We start from the raw sequence: 23,241 nt of genomic DNA on the forward strand, positions 1-23,241 counted from the left end.
CACCTGTGCGTACCCTTCCAAACAGCTGCTGTGCCCAGCCTAACCGTGGTTGAGGAGCAGCACTGGAAGGTGGGTGATAGCTAGGCTGGGGTTTGGCCAGAATCACTAACAGCGTATGTGCGTTTCACTCTGCTTCATGGCCTCTGCCTTGGGCCCTGTAATTGCTGCGTCACCCTAGGAGCGCCCCCTTTGCACTCATAAATCAGATCGAAGTAGCTGGATCTGCTTGTGACAATCTGGGAGCGCTTACTTGCCTGGTGACTGCACAATTGCAGGTCAAAACAAGGCTGCCTGTCGATGCTGGGTGATACCATCTGAAAAAGACAGCGGTTCACAAGGGCAGGGGCTGGCAGGGGAACCACCTGGCCCTTGGGACATTTGCAGGTCCCCAGAAGGAGGGATCTCCCAAGCTGGCAGCAGGCAGAGGGCTGAGCTGGGCCCCCTGCATCTGCGGCGGCCGCCTGGGTGGCTGCTGAGTCAGCCTGCGGCACTGGCGATGCGGCAGGACAGGACCCAGGCGCTCTCTGACCTGGAAGTACTGCCCTTCAGGCGGGCTGGAGGTCGAGGCGCTGCAGCAAGCGGTGTGGTCTGCAGGACGGCCGGGAGGCTGCCAGGGTGCGACAGCCGAGGTGGGCATCTCGTCTCTGGCCAGGCACGGCTGGTCCAGCATCCCGTCCCTTCCCCCAGCCTCAAGTGCAGTTTGTGTGAGAGCCTGCGGCCGAGGGGCGCGCCTGGAAAGTCCCCTTGAGCTGCATTCCTGAGGCTCCCGGGGCTGGGGGAGAGGGCATGAGATGGGGAGGGCGTGGCGGTGAGTCTTGACCCACGACTCTAAGTTTTCCTGGAGAACGGAGACAGGCCCCCTGGCCGGGAGACCTCGAGCTCGCCACCGGCTGGGCAGGTCGGCAGCATCGTGACCTTTGGGGGGGCAGACGGGAGCCCTCCCTGCAGGCCCTGGGCGGACGTAGGGGGCGCGTCAGCCTCACACCAGGCACAGGAGCGTGGGTCTGGCGCCCGACACGCCCGGGGTGGGCCGGGGCCGCGGCCGGGACGTGGGTGGACGAGGCGCGCACCTCCTCCGACCACATTCCGGGCGGGTACCGGCTGGGAGGGGCGGCGGCCGAAGCGCCGGGTCACCCCACGGCCGCGTCCCAGCAGCCCAGCCGGGCCGCACCTCTCCCTGCCCCAGAGCCCGGCGCCCACCCCGGCGACGCCCCCGGATCTCGGCCGCCGAGCGTGGGCAGCGCAGCCCCCGGGAGCCGCGTGGGCGCCGCGGCCCGAGTCCCCCGCCGAGCGCTGGCCCCGCCCCCGGCGCGCGGGGGCGGGTGACGTCATCCTGGGCGCGGCGGCGCGCGGCATTGTGGGGCGGGGCCGGCCGCGCCGGGAGGGAGGAGACGCCATTTTCGGCGGCGGAAGCGGATCCGGCAGCGCGGAGCGGAGCTGAGGGCTGCGCTCGGCGCCGGGAGACACGGGGCGCGAGCCAGTGGGGATGCTGCGGGGCGGCGGCAGCGGCGTCGGCGTCCCTCGCTCGTGACTGCGGCGCTGTGCCTGGAGCGGCCGAGGCAGCGTCTCCTCAGAGCGTCGCCCCTCCGCGCGCAGCCCCGCCGCGTCCTGCCCGCGCGTGGCGAGCGCGGCCCCCGCAGGAGCAGGACGGTGAGTGCGGCGGCGCGGCGACGGCCGGGCGGTCCCGGCCCGATTCCGAGCGCGTCTCGGCCCCGCCGCGGCCCCGCGCCGGTCCCCTCTCCCGCCCCCGTGACTGCCGCGGGCGCTGCGTCCTCATCCCGGTCTCCATCCCGGTGTCCGCCTGCATCCCGGCCGCCCGCGTCCCGGCGCCGTTCTCCCGCGGGCAGGGGCGGCGGTTCCCGGGGACGGGGCGGCGGTTCCCGGGGACGCGGCGGCGGGGCTCGCTTTGTCCGGTCCTCCCTCTTCCTTCCGGCCGCCGCCCTCTCCGCGGCGCCGCCCTGGGCCGACGCGCCGGTGCCCCTCGCGGGCGATGGGAGCCGCCCCGGCTGCAGACCCCCTGTCTGGCCGGCGCCCCCGTCTTCTCACGGGCAGGTGGGCGAGGTTCCCGTCCGCGGCCTTAGCGCACGCTGGCGCTGCTGCGACCCAGCTGGCCGCGGCCTCCGTCCGGAGTACGTTCTCGGTTGCAAAATTTGTGCACGTTATTCTTTAAATGAAAATAAAGATTAAAAAAGTAAAATTGACGCGTGGTGGATTGCATGGCTTTTTAGCTAAAGATTTGTAGGTCCTGTAGGTCGTTCCCGGATGTATATATATGGATGTTTTTGTTGAAATTTGTTGCTGTCTGTTTTTTCTCATTGAAAGAATATGCTCAAAATTTACGTAGTAAGCATGTCATAAGGAGGACTTGGAAAAATGAGTTTTTATAGAGCGGGAAAACAGCAAAAATTTAAGATGTGTATACCATTTAAAGTGCAATGTAGATCAGTTAGAGCTTTGATGGCTTGCACAGTTAAATTCCAAGGTCTTTTTTTTTTTGGTACAGCATGACTAAGCCCTTGGTCAGAATCTGTAGCTTGGAATACATTGTAATGATCCAGTGAAAAGCCTCTTAGGAGATTGGAACGACCTCCTAAAAGCTAATAATTATAGAATTTACCTCTTTCGGGGATTGGTAACAAGCCACAGTTAGAGTGGAAATTTGACCCATTGTTCTGTTTCATAAGTGTTTGTAAGAATACCATGGTACTAAATATTACAATTTTCAGATGGTGTGGAATTATGGGAGGGTAGGCGGTCTGAGCTGTTTCTCCACGTCACCGAAGAATGCAACATCATGTTGCAGTTGGCGCTGGGTGATGGAGCGCCAGGCATGGGGACCCTCCCTGGGCCCTGCTGTGTACTTTTCTCCGCAGGTGTGAAGAAATGCATGGGGCTCGCACAGTGATTCTCTCCAGCCAGCGGGAGGGAGGGAATGAATGGCCCTGGGGAGGGTACCGGGTCCCGTGTTTCATAGATTCCTAAGCATGTTTCACAGTGTTGCAGAAAAAATAAAGTCAGTGTGTAGATTTCCCCATAGGGCTTTTATAAACTAGCTTAAAACATCATGTAATTATGTAAAAAGAAAATTAGAAACTGGAAAGGCAAAAGAGTAAATGTAGGATTGGTTTAACCTGGAAGTATTTTTGGTAGCCTTGTCACCGTTTAAGTGGAATATGAGAACCAGTATCCGATGTAGTTAAGACTTGATCACTAAAATCCTAAATAAGAACAGGCAGAAAACTTCAGGTGCCAAATTGCAGAGGGTAGAATGAAAATGATTAGCAAATTAAGATTGTGAAAGGGTGGTCTTAAATGTCTATTGAGAACGAGTTAAATGCCAGGCACTGTGCTAAGGGTTTGGGGATGTAAAAATAGAAGACAGTTACTGTCCTGCCGAGTGGATTCTAACGCGGTGGTTTTATAGGACAGAGTAGAAGCGCCCCAGAGGGTTTCCGAGGCTGTAATCTTTCCAGAAGATTGGCACATCTTTCTTCCATGGAGCGCTGGCTGCTGGGTTTGAACCGCTGACCTTTTGGTTAGCGGTGGAGCACTTAAACGCTGCACTACCAGGGCTACTTGTACGTAGACAGGCACCACCGCCTACGCTGAAGCATTTGACCACTAGCCAGTAGGTTGGTGGTTTGAACCCACCCAGAGGTGCCTTGGAAGATAGGCCTGGTGGTCTGCTGCTGAAAGAAAGGTCATAGCCTTGAAAACGCTATGGAGCAGTTCTGCTCTGCACACATGGGGTAGCCGTGAGTCGCAATTGACTCGATGGGAACTAACAACAATAAACCTCCATAAGATTTTCAAAGGCAGTGATCTTTTGGAAGCCTTTCTTCCAAGGCACCTCTGAGTGGGTTCGAACAACCAATCTTTTGGCTAGTAGTCAAGCGCTTAACCGATCACACCACCCAGGGACTCCAGCAGGTTCCGCAGACTGGGTTAAGTGCTGTGCTGCGTGCGAGGAGGCAGGGAGAGGCAGCGTCTAGAGGATGGGGTTCCTGGTCGGAGACTTGAGAACAATTGGCCAGATGCCAGGGGTGTGAGGGGCGTGGTGGTCTGCAGAGGGAATAAGCCCAAGGCCCTGCAGCAGGAAAGGGGGGTGCTAGAGAATGAAGAGAGTAAGAATAGATGGGGTAGGAAAGGCTTGTGGGATACTCTCAGGAGGTTGTGAGCAGCCAGGTGACGTTTTAGAAAGCAGAGGCATTGGTATGGCAGGTGCTTTAATGGGGGATGAGACTACTTAGGAGGCTCTTAACCCTGTGTGAGTTCTAAGCGCCTTGACTTAGGGCAGTGGCAGTGGGAACAGAAGAGCAGATGGATTAGAGAGGTTTATGGGCTCGGGTATACCGGACTTGGTGACTGGATGGATGGGGCAAGGATGGCAGGAGGGGACATTTCTGGTTTGGGTGAGTCACTGGATGGTGACATCCACTGAGATTGAGAAAACTGCAGGAGAAAGAAGAGTTTAGTTCTGGATATGTAAAATTTAAAGTGCTTCTGGGACGGCCAGGTTGACTTGCAGTCAGCTGCATACACAGGTCTGGAGCTCCGGAGAAAGATTTAGGCTGGAGATAAAGATTTGTTGGACCTCATCATATTGTTTAAAGCCAGTGGCGTCCAAAATGACATCTCTCAGAGACAGTCCTGGGCACTGGTAGAGACTAGAGTGGCCCCAGGGGCAGGAGGATAGAGCCCTGAGAGACCAGAGGATGGAGAGGAGGGCGGTATCAAGTGGTCAAGGCCAATTTGGACTGAAAAATCTCTTTTAGATTTGACTTCCAAGGAGTCATTAATGTCCTTTTAAATTTTTGCTGAGAATATTACCTCCTGAGGTTAGGTTAGGGGCAGGAAGGCTAATTGAGAGATTACCTGCATTCTTTTCCCCAAGCCACCCTTTTTGTGTAATTCTGCCCTGTAGCCTCCTAGTTAATACATCCTTGGATCAAAAATAAGCCATGGTTTTATTTTAGTTTTAACTAAAACTCAAGGATGAAAGCAGTTTAGACCCATGTTTATGAATATGCTTGGTGTGTCATCCACACTGAAAAAAATAAAACAGGTAAATGATTACCAATAGAACAAACGTTTTAAACTAAATTATGCACATATGGAAAGTAGAAATTATTTTCTTGGGTCTAAAAATACGTTACTTCAATTTAAACCTTGGGTTGTTCCCTGATTTCTCTGTTGCATCGCGTGGAAATTTATGTCCAAGCACTAAGGACTCGTGATCTGGTGGCCTCTCTGGTGTCTGATGCAGTAGTAATGATAAAACCGATGGTCATGAGCTCAGCTCCAGAGCGCAGACCGTTGGAGCTGGGATGACCTCCGTTTCTGTTGTCAGCTCTCAGCTCGGGCGGTAGAGTGCTCATCTCCCATGCGGGACACCTGGGTTTGAGTTCCGGCCGGCGCACCCCATACACGGTCACCACCTGTGTGTCAGCAGAGACTGGCGTGTTGCTATGATATTGAACAGCTATCAGAAGAGCGTCCTGAATGAGACGGACTAGGAAGAGAGGCCTGGTGATCTTCTAAAAATCAGCCAGTGAAAACCCTGTGGATCACCTCCATTTTACTGTGGAGGAAATTGAGGGTTAGACGGGGCAAGTTACTTAGACTGACGCCACACAGCTGTTTAGTGAGGATTCTAACGTTTTGCTTCCACGTTTCAAGCTTTTAACTACCTCGCCTTACTTAGAGCCTGCGATATCACATGACCCACTCAGGAGGAGGCTATGTTAGGCCCACAGTTGGCTTTACCTGGGAAGACCTGGCCCCAGCGCTTCCATTTTAAAAGCTCAGGTGATGCCTGTTGCTCCTCCTTTCTCTGAACTGTTTTATTATGTAAATCAAAACTGACCCACAGTGATCCCGTGTGCAGTTGTTTGGTCCCTGCCTGGGTGCCGCAGGGTGCAGTAGTCTTCACAGGGCCTGGCTGGTGTAGACCAGGGGGCAGGGACCAGGGGCCTGGGAGTGCTGATTGGGTCTTCATTCTTATGGTGACGAGAGGTGGTGTGTTTTCTGTTAAATTCGGTTACCGTCTGTCTGCAAAAAGCGTTTGTTAGTATTACTGACCAAATGGGAGAAAACATGTAGGACAATTTCTAGTGTTTTTAGCTAAAGAGTCATTGAGTTCAGAAGCTTTTTTAGCATATTTGGGCTACTGCTCTGTTTGCTGTGTAACGTGTTTCTGCAAACTCGGCGGCTTAAAACAGTCCCCATTAGCATCTCACCGTTTCCCTGGGTCAGGAGTCCAGGCTTTAGCCTGGTCCTGTGCTTAGTTTCTCGGCTGAGGCTCCCCTGGTTGTGACAGAATGCAGCTTTTGTGGGACTGAGGTCCTGCTGCCTGTCAGCAGGGGGCCACCCCATCTTGGAAGCTGGGCGTGGAGACCCTCCCTCACTCCAGATTCCTCTCATACTTTAATCTCTGACTGCCTCTACCTCTGACCTCTAGACCAGATTTGAGGGGCTCATGGGATTGAGTCAGGCCCAGCCTGGCTAATAGCCTGATTTTAGGGCCAGCTGATTTGTGACCTTAATTACATCTGCAGGGTCCTTACACAGCAGGAACCTGATGAGTGCTCGATGGAATAAGTGGGAGAAGGTGCACACCGGGGGCCTGGAATCTGGGGTAGAGGATCCTAACTGCCTACCACACCTTCTCACCATTTTACTGTGTTCTCAAAACCATTCATGACGATCTTTCAGTTAACATCAGAGTAAGACACTAAATACATACACAGCATGAAACATAAAAGAAACTACTCTTTTTTTTTTAATTGAGATACAGTTTACGTTCAGTGAAGTGCTCAGAATTTAAGTGTACCCTTCAGTTAGTTTAATGAACATGTATCAAGATAACAGCCCAGAAATTTCCCTCATGCCCCTTTCAGATCACTCCCCCAGGCAGCGCTGATCTGATTTCCCTCACCACAGGTTAGCGTTGCCTGTTCTGGAATTTAATATAAATGAGATAGTACGGTGTGTGTATTTCATATAAGTGAGGTTATACACTGTGTGTATTTCACATAAGGGAGATGATACAGTGTGTATTTCGTATAAATGAGATGATACAGTGCGTGCATGTATGTGTTGCATCCAGCTCCTTCCAGCATACTGTTTTTGAAATTCACCTGTGCCGTTTGCATGGATCTCTGTTTGTTCCCTTTTGTTCCTGAGTAGTGTTTTGTTGCATGAATATGCCACCGTTTAGCCATTCTTTTGATGTATATCTGGGCTGCTTATTGCACAAGACTGTGGATGTATATATTCTTTTATCTTGAATAAAAAGTGAAGAGTGGGATTGCCGGGTCATAGGGTAGATGTACATTTAGCTTTTAAAGAAACTGCGGGTTTTCCGAAGTTGTGGCGCCATTTTCTTCTCCCACCAGCAGTGTGAGTGTTCCTGTTGGCCCACATCGCCCCCAACATTGGGTGCTGTCTGTCTGTTTCATCTCAGCCATTCTAGGGGTAGGGGCCTCGTAGTGCTGTGTCAGGTTTTGGTGTGCGTTTTCCTGATGACTGATGATGGTGAGCACTCATGTCTTTTCGCTTTTTGTGCGCTTTCTGTGAAGTGTCTGTTTAAGTCTTCAGTGCATGTAAGAGATTGGGTTGTTTGTTTTTTTGTTATTTAGTGTAGGAGCTCCTCACGCGTTTTGGACGCTAGTCCTTTGTCAGACGTATGTGTTGCAGCACAAGCAAGTTTCCCATTCTGTGGCTGTTTTTGTGACAGTATTGTTCAATAATTATGTTTGAAATTTTGATGAAGTCCAATTTATCATTTTTTTCTTTTATGTTTCTTGCTTGATATGTCTTCTCTGTTCAGGTTTTTAAATTATTTAAAGGTGTATGCCTTTTCAGGAAAACTCATGCTGCAGAAGGGTGTCAGTGAGACTTGTCCCCTTTCCCATTTCCTGTCTTCAGAGAGCCCTGATTTTGAAAAGGTTTTTCTTTAATTGCCTTTTTCTAGTTAGGGAATTATTCTGTCCATTAGTACTTAAATACATAAACTTACTCTCATGGCATTGTGTTAATCTACTGACTTTTTTTCATTTTGAATAAAAAAGTCCTTTTTTCTGCCACAGAATTCATACTGTTTGTTGTTTTGCCCTAGTTTCCCTTAAGTACCTTGATATGTGTTCTCTTAGTCACACGTAGTCAGATGAAGCTGCTTCCATGGCTTAACCAAGGACTTGTAAGAGAGGCCTTTGCATCACCAGGAGGTACTCATCCTTGTTTTGGGAGTTACCCTTCTCTCTTATCTCATCTTAAATTTGCATCTGAAGGGATGGAGTCAAAGCATGTGGCCTTGGTGACCTGCCTGGCCTGGGAGCCCGTCTGACCCTCAGGACTTCTTGTAAAGTCTCATCAGGTGCAGTTGTCTTTATTGACAGCCTGTGGTTTTCTGCGACGGCATTGGGTGTGTGTGTTGTGTGTGGTTTTCTGAAACAGCGAAGTACAGTCCCCTTGGGATGTGTACACATCTCGAAACTGGTGATCTGCTTGGGTTACTGTGACCTTAGAGAGCTGAGCACAGGAAGGTGGTAGTCTCAAAACAAGATCAAGCTTGACTTCCTCGGGTGGGGAGAACCCAAAAGGTGTTCTCCCTACCGACTTCATTTCCCTAGTTCTGAAAGCGTGTCTACAGTAACATTGCCCAAAAGGTAAATAAATGCTTTTGTTTTATCCAGTTTATAGTTTTTGGGATGGGAACAAATGAAGGATAGATGCTGTATTATGGAGCTTGTCTCTTTTTTTTTAATGGTGTTGGCGAAGAACATATGTATATATTTTTAATTGTACTTGAGATGAAGGTTTACAAAACAAACTAGTTTCTCATTAAACAGTACGCATATTGTTTTAGGACATTGGTTAACAACCCCACGACTTGTCAGCACTCTCCCTTCCCAACCTTGGGTTCCCTATTACCAGCTTTCCTCTTCCCTCCTGCCTTCTAGTCCTTGTCCCAGCGCTGGCGTGCCCCTTTCGTCTAGTTTTGTTTTATGGGCATGTCCAGTCTTTGGCTAAAGGGTGAACCTCAGGAGTAACTTCATTACTGAGCTGAAAGGGTGTCCAGGGTGGAGTCTGACATTTTTAACACATTTCATTTTGTAGATTTTTTTGTGGTTTGAATGCATTTATTCAGTTTATAGAGATAAAAGGATTAGATGAGATTAAAAAAGAGGAAATACTGAGGTCCAAGTAGAAAATGAGAGGCTGGTGCAATCTCCATACTGTTAACCCCTCTTTTTGGGAAGCTTTGAAATTGGGCCTTTTTGTCACCTCTCTGTCAGTTCAGAGAGGAGCCCTGGTAGCGCAGTGGTTAAGCACTCTGCTGCTAACCAGAAGGTCAGCAGTTTGAACCCACCAGCTGCTCTGTGGTAGAAAGATGTGACAGCCTGCTTCCATAAAGATTTATTTACAGCCTTGGAAACCTTATGGGACAGTTCTCTGTCCTGTGGTGTTGCTATGAGTCGGAATCCACTCAACAACAGCTGGTTTGTTTTTTTTTGGTCAGTTCAGGGCCCAGAAAAGAAGTCTGACCAGGAGATACGTGATGAAACGCGTCTTCTTTTGAATAGAGCTCAGCGATTCTTAGTTGGGAAAGACAGTGTATAGCTGGATAAAATGTATGTGTTATTGTAATATGGTTTTACATTTAGAACGTTAAACACTCCCTGTGGTAATACAGACTACAGAGGGGAATGGACTTGTTATCGAAAGATGTCATGGTTTGGAAAAGGTTGAGACCCTGACTGGCTTTTGCTCAAATGGGAACCTTAACTCGGTATATAAGCTGAGGGCTGGGACCCCACCCCGAGGCACCCTCCTCTCTTCCTGCCCCAACCAGAACCAATCCAAACCTACCGAAAACTCAAGAGTGTAGTTTTGTTTCACCTATTTCCAAACAAGTTGTGTTCCTCTTTGAATTTTCACTATATAATTTTTGTTCTGAAATTTCAGAACCAAAAATATGTACATTTTCCTACAAACATTACCATTACTTTTGCTTTTTAGTCACAATATGTAATATATGTGAAATTTCTAAATACATTGAAGAAGGCTTACAATTTTTTGTTATTTATCAAAAGGGGAGCATAGAAACGATGGTGATGGTTGAACAACATGATAAAAACTAAAAACCAAACTCATTGCTGTCGAGTCAATTCCAACTCATAGCAACCTTATAGGACAGAGTAGAACTGCCCCATAGGGCTTCCAGGGAGCACCTGATGGATTTGAACTGCCGACTTTTTGGTTAGCAGCTGAACTCTTAGAACAATGTGATAAATATAAGTAATGTCACTGCATTGCACATGTAAAAAACGTTGAAATGGCAAACGACTTGCTGCATGAATATCTACTACAATAAAAAGATTTTGCTAAAAAAAGCCAATACAAAGATAATAAGGGGAACGTAGGTTAAAAAGGTTGACAGATAGCTTTCCGTGATTTCTTGACAAAGTTAAAAATGATTAGGTCACAGGGTGAGTTTTTATGTTTTGTTTTCTTTGATTTGTATCATTTAATTTAAAAAACTTTGGGTATAGTTTATTGAGATATAATTCACAAGGTCGTGTAACCATCATAACTGTCCAATTTCAGAATATTTCCGTCATCCCAAAAAGAAACCCTGTACCCATTAGCAGTCACTCCCCACCCTCCTACTTCCCCAGCTCTTGGCATCTGCTAACCTGCTTTGTCTCTGTTGGTTTGCCTACTCTATATATTTCAACAGGGCCAATAAGTGCCATCATGACAAACGGAAAATATTGATGTTGCCAGGGATTTAATTTTTATTTGGATCCACAGTCAATGTTCACGGACGTAGCAGTCAGGAAATCAGATGTTATATTGCATTGGGCTAATCTGCAAAAGACCTCTTTAATGTGTTGTGAAGCAAAGATGTCACTTTGAGGACTAAGGTGCACCTGATTGAAGCTATGATATTTTCAATCACCTCATATGCATGCGAAAGCTGGAGAGTGAATAAGAACAACTGAAAAAGAGTTGACGCCTTTGAATACGGTGTTGGTGAAGAATATTAAATATACCATGGACTGCTAGAAGAATGAACAAATCTGTCTTGGAAAAAGCACAGCCAGAATGCTCCTTGGTAGCGAGATGGTGAGACTTTGGACATGTTATATCAGGAGGGACCAACCAGTCCTTGGAGAAAGGACATCATGCTTGGTAAAGTAGAGAGTCAACGAAAAAAGAGAAGACCCTCAATGAAATGGATTTCACAGTTGCTGCAGCAGTGGGCTCAAATATAGCAACGATTGTGAGGATGGCACAGAACCTGGCAGTGTTTTGTTCTGTTGTACATAGGGTCACTATGAGTCAGAACCGACTCAACAGTACCTAACAACAATATTCAATTGTATGAATAGACCACATTTTCTTTATCCATTCATTAGTTGATGGATATTTGGGTTGTTTCTACTTTTTGCTGTAATGAATAATACCAAAACATTTGTGTACAAGTTTTGCATTTGTTCAGCATTTTATTTTTTGGAGCATTCATGTACAAGTTTTTATGTGAACATGTTTTCAGGTTTCTTGGGTATGTACTAGGAATGGAGTTGCTAGGTCATTCGTTTAATTTTGTATGTTTTGGCACTTGTATAACAATATACTGCAGCAATCAAGAAATCAAAAGATGCATTGTGTTGGGCAAATCTGCTGCAAAAGACCTCTTTAAAGTGTGCAAAAGCAAAGATGTCACCTTGAAGACTAAGGTGTGCTTGACCAAAGCCATGGTGTTTTCAGTCACCTCATATGCATGTGAAAGCTAGCTGATAAATAAGGAAGACTGAAGAAGAATTGTCTTCCTTGAATTATGATGTTGACGAAGAATATTGAATATACTATGGACTGCCAAAAGAATGAGCAGGCTGTCTTGGAAGAAGTATAGCCAGAATGCTCCTTAGAAGCATACGTTGGACATGCTGTCAGGAGGGATCAGTCCCTGGAGAAGGACATCATGCTTGGTAAAGTAGAGGGTTAGGAAAAAAGAGGAAGATTCTCAACAAGATGGATTGACACAGTGGTTGCGACAGTGGGCTCAAGCATAACAACAGGGCGCAGGACCAGGCAGTGTTTTCATTCTCTTGTATGTAGTGTTGCTCTGAGTCGGAAGCGACTCGGCGGCACCCAACAACAACATACCCTGTAATCTTGAGTTCCAAGATCCTGAGTATTTATTTCCCTGAGTACAACATGGATTGTTGGCTCTTAGAGGCTTTGCTTGTTTCTCTGTACCTTTCCTCTGTGTCGGGGCCCCTCTGAGTCCAGTGCTCAGGAGAGCTGAGTGACTGGATGTGAGAACAGGAGGCTGAGGGTCGTGCTCCCTGGCTCAGCTCAGGTAGCTGTGTGTCTTGAAAAAACATCTAAAGCGTAGTGCTTTACCTTTGCAAGGTAACGACCTCTGTGATCTTCCCTCTATCTTATTCTCCCTTTTTTATGCTCCCCTCTAAGGAGCTCTGGTGGTGCATGGGTTATGCACTTGCTGTTAACTGAAAGGTTGGTGGTTCGAACCCACCAGCTGGTCCACGGAAGAAAGATGTGACAGTCTGCTCCAATAAGGATTACAGCCTTGGAAGCTCTGCAGGGCAGTTCTGCTCTGTCCTGTAGGGGTTGCTATGAGTTGGAATTGACTCGAGGACAACAGGTCTGCTCCCCTCCGCTGTGTTTATAGGAACTTTGTTTCATAGTTGAGAACTGCCCGATAACTCACATCTCTTTCTTTGTTCTTCTTGACTCTGTAAATCCAGACAGGTTGCTTTTTCTGCCATATTATGATTACTATTTTAAAAAATATTTTATTTGGAATTCTCCATTTTTAAGTTATTGTTTCTGTAGATCTAATTTTGATTTTTTGTCTTGGCATGAATTTTTTTCTTTTCCCCTTATTAGTATTTTTAATTGAGACGTAACTCACATCACATAAAACTCACCATTTTAGAGTGTGTAAGTCTGTGGTTTGTAGTCCAGTCACTGTGTGGTGGGAGCACCACCGTCTGGGTCTACACCTCCCTTTGGGTGCTTGTTTCTGAGCTTTCTTTACCATTTCACGTGATAAAACCCGCAGCAGAGGGGCCGGAGAGGATGCCCTTCCTTTGCAGCTGTGCTTTCTTCTCGTTACTTTTTGAGGGGGGAAAGGTTGTGGTAACATTTCTCAGACTGTTGAAAGGCGCATAAAGAAACACCTCAAGTGTTAGGATTTGGAGGGGGAGAATAAAATAATTATATGAAGGAAAGAGATCTCGAGTCCTTCGATACCTGAAATGACAAAAATTCATACTCTCTAATTTTTCAAGGGTGCCTCTAGATCTTACCAGTTCTGGTATAAATTTTTTTTTTTTTTTTAAGTATTCAGTGCTTCTATCTTTGTCTTGGTGTTAGCTTGGCCTATTTTTCTGATGGCAGAGTGTCAAATCCTTTTTATATTTGAAGGGTTAAGAAGCTCGTTTGTCTGTGGCTGTAGACTGCCCAGTTAGGTATTCTGTTTTCTTGGTGAACGTGCATGCAAGAATGTGAGTTTGTTAGCACAGCAGTGTGGCTACTGAATCAAAGACGCCCAGGGCAGAGGGAGCCTGGGTCTGTTCGTGTCCTGTCATTACGGGTATGTGAGCTTAAGCCACTTAACTGTCTGTTTCCTCAGTTCTAAATGAGAAGTATAATGATAGTTGACTAAGGTATCTGCAGATTCGTTTTTGTTCTAATAAAACAGCACATATTTGAAAATGCAGAAACTAAAATGCAGGAGAAACGTACATTCATAACGTACATGCTGCATGTATACTTGTTTTTAGTCAAAGTTGTACTTTGCATTCTTCGTATGTAGGTTTTTAAAAAATTAACTTAGATTTTCAGAAAAGTTGCAGACAGTGCAGAGAGAGCCTGCGTGCCCCTATCCCGTTTCCCCAGTTGTTAACATCCTGTGTCACTAGGACACATTATTTGGATTTCACTTGTTTTTTCCTAGTGTCCTTTTTCTGTCCCAGGGTCCAATCCAGGATACCACATTACATTGAGCCATCATATCTCCTTAGGCTCCTCTTGCCTTCAACAGTTTCTTAGACTTCCTTGTCTTTGATGACAGTTTTCAGGAGTACTGATGGGGTAGTTTGAGGAGTACTGATCAGGTATTTTATAATTTGGGTTTGTCTGATGTCTTCTCATGATCAGATTGTGGTTATGAGTTCGTATGGGAACAACTACTGAGCCCAGATCATGGTCTGTAATGCCATTCTGCAATGAAAGGAACCAGGCTCCTTGGAGGAGTGGCTGATTCTAGGGCTGGGGCAGAAGCAGAGAAATGGCAGCAGTACCAGAACCAGGAGGCCAGTGTGAGACAGCCCTGAAGCCAACCCACGAAGCGAGAGAGCTAAGTGCTTTTGGCAGGCGGCTTCCTGGCAGAGTAGGGTTCCTCCAGGCACTTATTGGTACAGATAGGCTTGCTGACCCATGGAGCAAGAAAGCTGAGTGCCTTCCGGCTGAAGTTCACTGGTGGAGTGGGCTGCCTCCAGGCACTTATTGGTACAGATAGTCTTGCTGACCCATGGAGCAAGAAAGCTGAGTGTCTTCCGGCTGAAGTTCACTGGTGGAGTGGGCTGCCTCCAGGCACTTATTGGTACAGATAGGCTTGCTGACCCATGGAGCAAGAAAGCTGAGTGTCTTCGGCTGAAGTTCACTGGTGGAGTGGGCTGCCTCCAGGCACTTACTGGTGGAGCTATAGAGCCTTGGAACATTTGCCCCAGCAGGAGGGACTGAGGCCCTGTCTTAGTCATCTAGTGCTGCTGTAACAAAAATACCACAAGTGGATGGCTTCAACAAACAAGTTTATTCTCTCACAGTCTAGTAGGCTAGGAGTCCAAATTCAGGGCGTCAGCTTCAGCGGAAGGCTTTCTCTGTCCACTCTGGAGGAAGGTCATTGTTGTCAGTCTTCCCTTGGTCTAGGAGCTTCTCTGCACAGGAACGTCAGGTCCAAAGGATGTGCTCTGCTTCAGGCATTGCTTTTTTGGCGATATGAGGACCCCCACTCTCGACTTCCTTTCCTTTCCTTTTATCTCTTGTGAAATAAAAGGTGGTGCAGGCCACACCCCAGGGAAACTCCCATTACTTTCAATCAGGGATGTGACCTGAGCAAGGGTATTACATCTCACCCTAATCCTCTTCAGCATAACCCAATCGCTTCATTAACCACAGTCAGAGATTAGGATTTACATCATGTAGGAAAATTATATCAATCACAAAATAGAGGCCAACCACACAGTATTGGGAATCATGGCCTAACCAAGTTGACACATAATTTTGGGGGACACAATTCAATTCATGACAGGCCCGAAGGGCCAAGAGGCCAAGAAACCTGGAAGCAGAAGCTGAAGAAACGAGGAACTCAGAAAGCTGAGCTACCTCAGTCTCAAAGGGTATGGCCACGACCTCTGGGGTCTTTAAGGGTGGAACCCTGGCCACTGGTGTTTCTAAGGGTGGAGGTGTCACTAACACGGACTAGGATAACGGTGCCCCTAAAGCCGAGGGAGCAGAGTTGCTGTTCCAGTGGGCCTGGAAGGCGGAGCCGATACCCAGGGCCGAGGGGCCTCCATTCAGAATCTGGAGAATGGCCAATACCTAGAGTCTGGAGGGCAGGGCCATCGCGTAAATGGTCTCAGAGAACAGAGGATTATTTTCAAGCCTTGAGGGCTAATGTAATGTCTTCTGCTGACTTGTTTGGTGCCTGTTATGCCTGTTTCCCCTGCAGTTTCTCCCATTTGTAATGGAAATGTCTACCTTGTGCCTGTTCTACAGTGTACTTTGGAAGCAGATAAACTTGTGTTCTAGATTACACAGATGAGGAAGAATTTTTGGATTTTGGACTTGGAGTTGATTTAAGACTTTTGCTATGATGGAGTGAATGTGTTTTACATGTGGCAAGGACATGAATTTTTGGGGGCCAAAGGGTGGAATGTCATGGATTGAATTGTGTCCCTCAGAAATATGTGTATCAATTTGGCCAGGCCATGGTTCCCAGTATTGTGTGATTGTCTACCATTTTGTCACCTGATGTGATGTTCCTGTGTGTCGTAAGCCCTGTCTCTCTGATGCTGATGAGATGGAGTTAGCGGCAGTTACGTTAATGAGGCGGGACTCAATCTGTAAGATTGGATTGTGTCTTGAGCCAGTAATCTCTTTTGAGATATTAAAGAAGTGAGCAAAGAGATTTGAGGACCTCATACGACCAGTAAACAAGAGGCTTTGGCCCCCAGGGTCCCTGTACGGAGAAGCTCCTCGACAAGGGGAAGGTTGATGACAAGAACCTTCCTCCAGAGCTAACTGAGAAAGAAAGCTCTCCCCTAGAGCTGAGGCCCTGAATTCAGACTTCTAGCCTCCCAGACTGTGAGAGAATAAACTTCTGTTTGTTGAAGCCTCCGCGTGTGGTCTTTCTGTTACAGCGGCACTGGATGACAAAGACAAGCATCTGCCTAAGGTTGTACAGACTTGTCCACTTAGTTTGTCAGCTTGCATCGTCTCTGGGCAGGAGTTAATTGTAACTCCGCAGGCTTTGTCTTCTAAGCGCTGACTAGCACATTATTGAGTAAGTAAAGTGCTCGCTTTTGTCAGGAAGACTAGTAGAAGGGAGAGAAGCACTGCTCCTTTGAAAGAAAGAGCGGACAGGGCTGTGAGTGCTGACAGTGACAAGGGTGTGTAGTAATGCTGCCGTGTTTCCTTATAGTTTGCCTTCCATGTTATGTAAAACAACGTGAGTGATTTTTTTTTGTTCTAGAGTTAAGCTAGTAATTAAGGTAGACATCTAGTGTGTAGTCAGAGTTATTTTCTGTTTCACATGTTCTGTTGCTTTACCTCTGCTTGGATTACTTCAGAGTAGAGCCAGAGCTGCGGAGTATGTGAATTTATATTTTTACCTCATGTTTTTCTCTCTCTCCCAGATAGTGGAACGTTAGTTGTATTTATGCATAGTTACTGTAAAGGCACAAAACCTTACCTGTCAGAGAGGATGTCGAAGAATTCGTAATACTGGTAGGGCTGGTGTGGTGACCCTGCCTGAACTCATGTGTGGGTGTTGAAGGTATTTAGTTACCTTCTTTCTTAATCAAGAGCCTTTTCTCCTCTGGTTTCTTGTGTCAGCACGTGAGCCCTCCTCGCTCTGTCCTGTTGCTGAAGTGTGTAAGAGCATGTCTGTTTTCATGGTTTCTCAGATGGTGTTGCAAAACGTCAGAGTTACTTTTTTTCTGGGTTACAAAATGTTACAGGCAAGATTTAATCAAGAGTCCAGATGTGGCAACGAGATAAGATGGGCTCTCCTCAGCTTCTAGTTCGTGTCTTCACGGTGTCATCCTGTGAATGACTTAGTGAAGGATCCTTGGAGATCAGACTCTTGGGCATTAAAAAATGCATATCAAAATTGTGGTGCTACCAAATGAAAATCACAGACACTGTGAGTCACTGTCTAAAATGATGGAAACAAACAGAGTCCTACAGTTAAATAGAATAAAAGAGCTCTAAGATGATTTTGTCCTCACTGTTTTAGGCGGTGGCCCCCATAGCCTGTAGACTCAGTACACAATCTGTTGGAGGCTTAACTGCGGAGATTTGAAGCCAATATGCCACTGTCTTTTTACCTGTGGAACAGTGACTTCAGAGGCTTGACCCTAAGGAGGGCTTCTCCTGTCTTAGGGGCTAATTCAGATGCTAGATTCATCAGATCCTACACTGGAGAGTTTGCATTCAGATAGTTTGCTTTCAGAGAGCAAATAATGGGACTTTAAAAAGTTCTTTTCTTTTTTGGAAATGAAGGCATGATGTTGGTAAATAAAAACTTGCTGTGGTCAATTAGAACAGCCTGGGACCAGATACTTTCTGTGTCACCTGGAACGGGGTGGGGGTGTGGAGGGAGTATTTTTGGGCCTGTATCACATTACAGGAAAGGTGAGTATTGTTCCCACCTGACATACAGGGGGATTGAGGCTGCGAGAGGTTCCCTGATATCGAGAGGGAGGAAAGGGATTACGGGTTCAGGTATGGCTGGCTCTAGGCTCCTCCATCCATTCACACGTACTTACTGTGCCTAGTTCACCCCAGGGCTTACACTGCATCAGAGTTGGAAAAAGATTTAATAGCGTGATTTATAGGCTGACAAAGTGTGATGTTGGAGTCAGTTCAGGCTCTCAGCCACTTTGATTTTTCAGAAATCCGTGTAACCCGCACGTCGAGCTGAGAACCTGTGTGCCTCTGAACCCTGCTATGAAAGGGCCGCCAGGTAGCACTCTGTCAGAGATGGATTTAGTTTCTACATCAGACTTTAGAGTTTCTATTTTTAGTAAATGTTCTCAGCCTTTTACAGTTTTCAGTGTTGCTTTTTATTTTAGAACACTCTTTATCTTTACCTATATTCATACAGACCATCACCTTTATTTTTTTGTAGTTCGTGTGTGTGTGTGTTTACATTTAATTCTTTAATCTGGAATTTTTTTTAGCATATAGTTGAGGGTAGGAGTCTAACTATATTATTATTTTTTTTTTCCAAATAGCTTGTTGCCTTAACACTTTATCACATACCCACCTTTGGTTATCATGTTGTAGTCCAGAAGTTAGGAGAGATACCAGATGTTACAAATGTCCAACTACTGCCTGCCTGCCTTTCTGAAGCAGTGACACACATTTACACCATGGTGCCTCGAAGGAGACGTGGAACCCGCTGTGACCGAGGAGTCCCCGAGGGTGGTGTGAAGTATAAGCATGGGAAATAGATTTGGAGAGCCCTGTGTCTGCAATACTGTATTTCAAATGTTATCATAGGAATGAGGAAGTAAGGAGCCCAGGTGGTGCAGTGGTTAAGTGCTCGGCTGCTAACCGAAAGGTTGGTGGTTCGAACCCACCAGTGGCTCTGTGGGAGAAAGATGTGGCGGTCTGCTCCTCTGAAAGATTACAGTCTTGGAAACCCTGTGGGGCAGTTCTCTGTCCTGGAGAGTTGCTGTGTGTCGGGGTTGACTCAGTGGCAATGGGCAGTAAACGTATTTTGTGGCTTTTCTAGAGGGAAGATGTTGGCTCAATGGACAGAAGTTACAAGGAGACAGGTTCGACTGCAAAAGCAAACAGCAAAAGGAATAACTTTCTAACTAAACACTGAGCATTCTAACCAGAAACAGACTGTCTTGCAGAGTAGTGAGTTCACTGCTATAAGGAAGTGTGTTCATGTGGAAATTGAATGGTAATCTTCAGGGATGTCCTGGTTGGGGAGTGAACTGCTTACTGAGCTGCTGTGTGTCTGTCAGTCACTGTGCTAAGGTCTCACATGGGCTCTTTGGCAGAGCACAGCTCACGAGGTCACTCTGTTAATCACAACTTGAGGCCTTAGGGACTCCCCCGAGCTACAGTGAGGAACTACAGTGATGGCAAAGGAGGAGCCAGGCTGTGGGGTCACAGCCCACACCTCCGTGGTACCTGGTGCTTCATTTCTCAAGAGAGCTAAGTGCCCCCCCAGAACAGTTGGGCTCTGATGAATTTTAAGAGTAAGTTTCAGGAGATGGCCGTAAGTCCCCCACCCCTCCAGCATCTAGGTAACATGTATTCATCGTTTTTTTTTTTAATATATTTTCTTTAATTGTACTTTAGATGCAGGTTTACAGACCAAACTAGTTTCTTATTAAAGAATTAATACACATACTGTTTTGTGGCATTGGTTACCAACCACATGACATGATATGTCAACACTCTCCCTTCTTGACCTTGGGTTCCCCATTACCAGCTTTCCTGTCCCCTCCTGCCTTCTAGTCCTTGCCATTGGGCTTATGTGCCCCTTTAGTCTCGTTTTGTTTTACGGGCCTGTCTAATCTTTCGCTGAAGGGTGAACCTTAGGAGTGACTTCATTACTGAGCTAAAAGGGTGTCCGGGGGCCGTACTCTCAGGGTTTCTCCAGTCTCTATCAGGCCAGTAAATCTGGTCTTTTTTTGTGAGTTTGAGTTTTGTTCTACGTTTTTCTCCAGTTCTGTCTGGGACGCTATATTGTGGTCCCGGTCAGAGCAGTTGGTGATGGTAGCCGGACACCATCTAGTTATACTGGACTCAGTCTGGTGGAGGCCGTGGTAGTTGTGGTCCAGGAGTCCTTTGTACTAATCTTTTCCTTGTGTCTTTGGTTTTCTTTATTCTCCCTTAAGGGCTCCAGCTGGGGTTGGACCAGTGGAGTATCCTAGATGGTTGCTCACAAGCTTCTAAGACTGCAGGTGCATTCATCACTCTTATCTGTTGTTAAAGTCTTTACAAGTTGCAGAAAGCACGTAGCGCACTGTCACCAATCTATCTATTCCTTAAAGAATTAAAATTGAATTTCTTTCAATGTATTTACTTATCCAGACTTTTTACTGAATTCAATCCAGTTGTCCCCTCAATTTTGTTTTGATTTTCTTTCCTGTACATAAGCCCTGCTTTTATGGTTTTCCTACCCCTGTTAAAACCCTCTGTCCTTTTTTATTATTTGATGTAAAACAGAAGTGCCACACTTGCCACTTCTCAGCCAGCTCCGTGGCCTGTGGAGGTGTGGCACTGACCACCTTTAACTAGACAGGCTGCGGTCTCTGTAGACAGAACTTACTGCCTGTGTGGCCACGCCCCAAACCAAAAAAGACCAAACCTGTTGCCGTTCAGTTGATTCCAACTCATAGTCACCTGTAGGACAGAGTAGAACTGCCCCATAGGGTTTCCAAGGAGTGGCTAGAGGATTCAAACTGTCAACCTTTTGGTTAGCAGCTGAGCTCTTAACTACTGTGCTACCACAGCTCCGGATGAGCCCCAAGGGACTATATTTTGCAAGTGATGAGGTTGCTGTCCTTGCTTATTAGGTCTAGAGACTTTTTTTTTTGCATCCCCAGGGTTTCATGCTGCTGGAAATGACCGAGAAGCTGTTAGCTGGGCTTTGGCTGTTGGGCTTTGCAGCACAGGGTGGGGAGTAAGCGCAGGATACCTTGGGTTGATCATACCTGGCTTTACCTCTCACGCCTCCTGTCCTAAGGCCTTTGTCCTCACACCAGGCTCTTGCCATCAGGAGGCCTGGCCACTACCCTAGCCTCGTGCTGGCCTCCCTCACCTTCACCCTGCTGCCCGGACCGTGTGCTCCGGCGGCTCCTGGCTGGCAGTGCCCTTTTTGTCCCCATCTTGAGGAGATGTGTTCATTCGATAAAACTGGCTTAGCCCTGGTGGCATTTCCTGTATGCTGGCCCTCCCTCTCCAGCCAGGTGACCAAGGTCCCTGCGTCCCCCTCCCCTGTCTCCCACCCTGCAGTGCTGTCATTGGGTCCTTAGCTTTCTGAGCACTTGTTTGCTTAGGTCCTCCTCCCCTGCTGGGCTGCATGTCTCTGTGAGCAAAGTCCTAGTCAGTGTGTGAAGCCCAGGGTCTGGCTCAGAGTAAGTTTTAGTACAACGTTTGTACCATTTAGATTGGGAAAAAATAAGAGAGCTACAAAATTTATTTCCATTGCATCACTTGGAAATAATGTATCAATAATTTTGCTGCCAAGAATGGAGAAAGAAGCCTTCATTCTTATTTTCTTCCTTTTCTCTAGAGACACCAGTCCAGGGGGCATCTCCCTGCCCTCCTGGGAACGTTAGGAGATGTTCAGACCAGCGCGTCAGTCTGGGGGAGTTGAGTCCTGCTCACTGGAAGACGGTCCTGAGTGGTTTCACTCGCTCATTCAGCACATGCTTCCTTTGCATCTGTGGTGTGTGGCTGCGGTGTTGTGGCGCACAGGACAGTGAGGCCGCTGTTCTGTGGAGCTTGCAGTGGGGTTGCAGACCCATCTACTAAACGGATGCAAAAGAAATACAATAATCGATGCGTGCTCTTGGCTTGGGGCGTTGGCTCTGTCCGTCTGTTTTCTGGGGTCTCTGTTAGTGATAGGTGGACTTCTGAATAGTCCTCCAGACAACTTCTACGTTTCAAAGGAATTTAGTTTCCATAAATAGTACCGAAAAACACCCTTTGCCATCGAGTGAATTCCGACTCATAGTGACCCTATAGGACAGAGTAGAACTGCCCCATAGAGTTTCCAAGGAGCGCCTGGTGGATTCGAACTGCCAGCCTTTTAGCAGCTGTAGCACTTCACCACTATGGCACCAGGGTTTCCTTAGACTTCATAGTGTGTAAAAAATCATTCTCCAGTGTGAAATTAGTGATACTGGGACAACATGACCCCCGTTGACTCTACCTTTACTCCCCAGTCCCTGCAGTGTGAAGGTCTGTGTCCACTGCTTGGACTCTTCTCCCATCGTCGCCCAGCCATCTCTCAGTCCATCCATTCCACAAATTGTGTACCTGGGTCACGAATGTTCCAGGTCTGTGGACTCGGTGGTATGCTAGATGAAGTCCTTACCTTTTTTAATGGAGCATAATTAAAAGGGACGGAAACAGAATACATGAAAACAAGTGACGTAACAGGTAAGATGATGGTGGTAAGTGCAGTGAAGGAGTAACTGACGTGCAATCTGACTTCTCTGTCATCTTTCAGGCGTTCTGAATGATTACTGTTCGTGACTTAAAGAAAAAACAAAATTATGGAAAATTTTAAACGTGTACAAAACTAGAGAGGGTAGTCGGACAGACAGTCGCCTGGTTTCAGCAGTCATCAATATTTGGCTGATCTAGTTTTCTGCATGTCTGCCCTCTGCCCTGTCCCTCTTGTCCTAAAAGACTGTAATAGTTTAAAGCCAATCCCGGCCCCCATATTACTTCGCCCTGGTGACCTCTCCGCCAGTCTAACCCAACTGGCATTTTTAGTCCTCATCCTCATATCTTTTTTTTTTTTGTCTCTTTTTAAAAATAGTCTGAATTTATTTGCAACTTAATCTGAGAATAATAGATATTATTGTGATATTTTGTTTTCCTATCCAATAACATAATATGCTCTTTTGTTTAGGTAAATGTTTTATATCTCTCGTGAGTTCTGTAGTTTTTTAAAAAATAAAGGTCCGTATATTTCGTTTTAGTCTTGTTCCTTGGTATTTCTTTTTTTTTTTTTAATTATGGTAAAAATATATATATATATAACAGAATATTTTCCATTTCAGTATTTTTTATACGTACAATTAATTAACATTAATTATTTTCGTCATGTTGTCTGTCAGGTTGTTGTACTGTCATGGCTTATGTGTTGCTGTGATGCTGGAGGCTGTGCCACCAGTACTGCAAATACCAGCAGGGTCACCCTTGGTAGATAGGTTT

At 46.8% G+C, this 23,241-nt stretch overlaps 1 protein-coding gene across 15 annotated transcripts in view; it reads left to right on the forward strand.

Annotated features, from left to right (window-relative positions):
- Positions 1-538: 538 nt before the first annotated feature.
- Positions 539-23,241, forward strand: part of KLC1 (kinesin light chain 1) — an 88,189-nt gene continuing 65,486 nt past the window's right edge. For 14 of the 15 annotated variants that reach the window (XM_049898569.1, XM_049898572.1, XM_049898576.1 and 11 more), the window contains exon 1: positions 1,371-1,650. The gene's annotated coding sequence lies outside the window, so the exon portion shown is untranslated. Of the gene's footprint in view, positions 630-1,370; positions 1,651-23,241 lie in introns of those variants that run through there. The other variant, XM_049898568.1, reaches the window with a different exon arrangement.

Source organism: Elephas maximus, chromosome 10 (genome assembly GCF_024166365.1).
Source record: "Elephas maximus indicus isolate mEleMax1 chromosome 10, mEleMax1 primary haplotype, whole genome shotgun sequence".
NCBI lineage: Eukaryota > Metazoa > Chordata > Mammalia > Proboscidea > Elephantidae > Elephas > Elephas maximus.